Source organism: Trematomus bernacchii, unplaced genomic scaffold (genome assembly GCF_902827165.1).
Source record: "Trematomus bernacchii unplaced genomic scaffold, fTreBer1.1, whole genome shotgun sequence".
In the NCBI taxonomy this organism is placed as follows: domain Eukaryota; kingdom Metazoa; phylum Chordata; class Actinopteri; order Perciformes; family Nototheniidae; genus Trematomus; species Trematomus bernacchii.
The window spans coordinates 218,833-223,832 of NW_022987711.1; the positions used below are offsets into that span (position 1 = coordinate 218,833).

Sequence of the window (5,000 nt, forward strand, 5' to 3'; positions counted from 1 at the left end):
TTCTGTGGATCTCCAGATTCTACAGATGGCCAGTCCGCCCCTGCCCTCTGGACGTCTTTCTGTGTTCAGACGCACTAACCCCTCTGGACGTCTCTCTGTGTTCAGACGCACTAACCCCTCTGGACGCACTAACCCCTCTGGATGTCTCTCTGTGTTCAGACGCACTAACCCCGCTGGACGTCTCTCTGTGTTCAGACGCACTAACCCCTCTGGACGCACTAACCCCTCTGGACGTCTCTCTGTGTTCAGACGCACTAACCCCTCTGGACGTCTCTCTGTGTTCAGACGCACTAACCCCTCTGGACGCACTAACCCCTCTGGACGTCTCTCTGTGTTCAGACGCACTAACCCTCTGGACGCACTACCCCCCTCTGGACCGCACTAACCCCTCGGACGTCTCTCTGTGTTCAGACGCACTATACCCCTCTGGACGTCTCTCTGGTGTTCAGACGCACTAACCCTCTGGACGCACTAACCCCTCTGGACGCACTAAAACCCCGCTGGAACGTCTCTCTGTGTTCGACGCACTAACCCCTCTGGACGCACTAACCCCTCTGGATGTCTCTCTGTGTTTAGACGCACTAACCCGCTGGACGTCTCTCTGTGTTCAGACGCACTAACCCCTCTGGACGCACTAACCCCTCTGGACGCACTAACCCCTCTGGACGCACTAACCCCTCTGGACGCACTAACCCCTCTGGACGCACTAACCCCTCTGGACGTCTCTCTGTGTTCAGACGCACTAACCCCCGCTGGACGTCTCTCTGTGTTCAGACGCACTAACCCCTCTGGACGCACTAACCCCTCTGGACGCACTAACCCCTCTGGACGTCTCTCTGTGTTCAGACGCACTAACCCCTCTGGACGCACTAACCCTCTGGACGCACTAACCCCTCATGGACGCACTAACCCCTCTGGACGCTCTCTGTGTTCAGACGCACTAACCCCTCTGGACGCACTAACCCCTCATGAGACGTCTCTCTGTGTTCAGACGCACTAACCCCTCTGGACGGCACTAAACCCCTCTGGACGTCTCTCTGTGTTCAGACGCACTAACCCCTCTGGACGCACTAACCCCTCTGGACGTGTCTCTGTGTTCAGACGCACTAACCCCTCTGGACGCACTAACCCCTCTGGACGTGTCTCTGTGTTCAGACGCACATAACCCCCCTCTGGACGTGGTCTCTGTGTTCAGGCTGCAGGACGCGATGGTTCGATGAAGATGACCCTTCAGAGCGAGGAGGACTTCGAGATGCTGATCCAGCTGAAGATGATGTTTCCTGATGAGATCTGCCAGCGAGCCAATCAGCATCGAGGCCAAACACTGAGCGGAGTCCCAGCCAATCAGACAGGAGACCTGTTCCAGATGTGAGACACACACACACACATACACACACACACACACACACACACACACAGAGACACACACACAGAGACACAGAGACACACACAGACACACACACACACACACACACACAGAGAGAGACGCACACACACACACACACACACACACACACACACACACACACACACACACAGAGACACACAGAATAAATGATGCTACGTTTTCTACAAACATGAATGTAATCGAAGTGAGCGCATGCTTCCTAGATGCTAACCAGTTCAGGCAGTTTAAGGGTTAATGACAGATTGACTTTTTGGTAAAGACAGACATTCTCTTGATTGTCCTTTTGTTCATAGACAGGGTTCCTTCAACCACGATGCATCCTATTTAAGTATCTTTCAGAAAACTGAGATGATTTAGTTTTGAGACAGAGCCAGGCTTCGTGCTAAGCTAAGCTAAGCTAAGCTATGCTATGCTAAGCTAAGCTAGACATGTTGTCCAGTGAGCTGTTCGGTTTCTGTTCTGATTTCACGTCTTTGAGCATTATGGAAAAGCGCTATAAAAATCCCATATTTTATTATTATTATTATTATGATGCGTGAACTGGTGCGGGCTCCTTTAAAGTTTCCCTTTCTGTATATCCACAGATACGATGCGTCTCGTGGCTTCGCCTGTGTGAACGCTGAGCAGCCGGGGGGGAGACTCTGTCAGGACTACAGGGTCAGACTCACCTGTCCTCAGGTGTTCTGCTCACTGTGACTCAGTACAGAGACACTCAGTTTCATTTCCTTACCCTGAGTAGTGACTGTATGACACTATGTTATGTTATATAAAGCACATTAAAGGTGTATCTGTAAGCTGTGCTGTGTGTTCTTCATGCTGTCACACACTTCAGTTTCCTCGTGTCCTTTAATAAAGATTTGAATAATAAACACGTGTTCTGGTTGCAGTCTCTTTGTTTTTACAATCTAATAAATGTTTGTTGTGTAAAAAGCTCCAGCGTCCAGAGGCCTGTACGACGAAGCTGGTTCAACCTAACCTGGATATGTTTGAGTTAGCCGGTTGGCCCAATCCAAAACAAACGCGCTCTTGCTAAGCTGTACTACGACGCTGGTTATCAAGTGGATCGCTCAAGCCAGCCGTGTCCTATCTAGTTAGCTGCGCGTTCACATGAAAGGGGTGGTATTTGGAGCATTCGACCAATCTCAAACACGGACAAGCGTACTGACAGCGCAGCGTCATACTTCCTGAATGAAAAGTGAACTTTAATATTAGTCAAATATGAAGAAGTGAAACTTTAAACATCCATGACTTAAACACTTTATCCAGGATCAAAGCCACATAGCTGCACCTGCAAGGTGAATACAGCTGGTAACAGAGAAAGTGTTTGAATGCGTACATTAACAGGTTTATGAAATCACTGCCCCGTCCAAGACACGATCTGACTTTAATTACATTTGACTCGAGTGTTTCGTCAACTTAATGTGTTGCTTAAAATAATACTTCTGCATCCAGTATGTGACACTGTGAGTGTTGCACGGCCAGATACGGCTCAGCTGACTCAGATAAGGAAATATATGATACATTATGATGTGATATGATATGAATGATAATGGGACACATCGACGTCTGCACTCACAGTGCCGCGGACTGTACTTAATGTTACTCTGATCCGGTTACTTATGTTGTGGCAGATATTTAAGTAAGCTTTCTTAACGCTAATGTTATAATAGTCAGATTGCTCTGAAGATGGGAGGAGGGGATATTCTATTAATGTTCACGTTCACACAGTCGGTGATTTTGGCCGGCCGTCTTTCCTGCAACGGCAGTTTAAACTGTATTTCCTTTCTCCCAGGGGCGGACTGGGACTAGAATTCAGCCCTGGAAACTGACCCAGTCCGGCCACATGAAATGTCAACGGGGGGGCATCAGAAAAAAAAATACAGTACTATTGGTTATTAGAAATCAGCTGTTTATTAGGCTGCATTTATGCAGTTCAAGGGATAATTCTCACCTAAAGAGGGAGGACACTCCTCAGATGTCTTAAACACATGAGACATCGTAAAACAGTAAACACACACACATACAGTAGCCTACTATTTGTTATTGGTTATTAGAAATCAGCTGTTTATTAGGCTGCATTTATGCAGTTCAAGGGATAATTGTCACCCACCTCTTGCTCTTGCCCTGAACTTGTATGTGCCAGTTGAGCTGGTTCTTCCTCCAGCTCAACTCTCTGTCCCTCATCATGAACGCAGGAGGCTGGCTGTATATCTGAACTCGCGCCCTCATCATCCTCTTCATCATCTTGCACTTGTTCTAAGCTGCTGATGATAGTGCTTGTAGCCGCGCTGCTGCCAAAAAGGTCTGTCAATTTGCGACATTTATATGCTTCACCTGCGAGTGACTTCACCTATTTTTCTCTTGCCTTCTCAGCCCCACCTTTTTCTTTTTCTTTTCTTTGATTTGTATCCATGTTTTTTCATTCTCCCTGTCTGCCGCGGCGTCTACCCTGCTGAAAAAAACAGCTTCGACCAACCAGCCTGAGGGGTTTAGAGGGGTTTTGGACACTTTAGCAGGCCAGGATGGCTGGTTTACCTGGTTCAGCTGGTTCAGCTGGTGCACCAGCTGAACCAGCTGAACCAGGTAAACCAGCTGAACCAGCTAAACCAGCTGAACCAGGTAAACCAGCTGAACCAGCTGAACCAGGTAAACCAGCTGAACCAGCTGAACCAGGTAAACCAGCTGAACCAGCTGAACCAGCTGAAACAGGTAAACCAGCTGAACCAGCTGAACCAGCTGAAACAGGTAAACCAGCTGAACCAGCTGAACCAGCTGAACCAGCTAAACCAGCTGAACCAGGTAAACCAGCTGAACCAGCTGAACCAGCTGAAACAGGTAAACCAGCTGAAACAGGTAAACCAGGTAAACCAGCCATCCTCGCCAGCTAAAAAAAAACAGCATCCATCTATCACCAGTTTATGTTTAATAATAGTATTAAATATACCATGCTGGAAGCTTACCAGGATTACAGGTGACCAGCATACATTGTTTAAATAGCCTGCTGGTATGATTATTTAAACTAGAGAACATAAATATATTACAAAGATTCATTGTGTCATGTATTCTGGTATCTACAAAAATAAAGACATTGTATAGTGTTCATAACAGTATTTTAATTTAATAAATAGCAATAAATAGCTAGTTAATATAATAAAATACACAGTAACAATACAAATAACAACCAACCTGCAAATCAACCTACACATCAAAATAAATATATTATCTAAAACAGGTGCATTTGATTTAAAATAAAAGTAATAAATAGAATTCAATATTTAAATGGTAACAAAAATAGTAACACTTGTATGATAAGAAAAAGGCCGTCAGCGCAACTTAAATGATGACGTTAAACCATTTTTTTTAAAGGACCGGCCGTTCTGTGGTTCTCCAGATTCTCCAGATGGCCAGTCCGCCCCTGCTCTCTCCTGTAATATGACTTGATCGCTTTAAACTCCGCACACTGAGCTCTGATTGGTCAGCAGGCGGTGCTTTCACTGAGTTGATCTCTTATCCTGGAACCTATCCTGCTCCGGAGGCTAGCCGTTCAGAATAAGTTATCTAGCATGCTAAAAAGTGAACCAGCGTCGTAGGA

The 5,000-nt window shown here is 46.5% G+C and overlaps 1 long non-coding RNA gene across 1 annotated transcript in view; it reads left to right on the top strand.

Moving 5' to 3' along the window:
- Nucleotides 1–2,242, top strand: part of LOC117491165 — a 16,738-nt gene extending 14,496 nt beyond the window's left edge. The window contains exons 8-9 of the long non-coding RNA XR_004556742.1: nucleotides 1,196–1,368; nucleotides 1,993–2,242. This is a non-coding gene — a long non-coding RNA (uncharacterized LOC117491165). The remainder of the gene's footprint in view (nucleotides 1–1,195; nucleotides 1,369–1,992) is intronic.
- The last annotated feature ends 2,758 nt before the right edge of the window (nucleotides 2,243–5,000 follow it).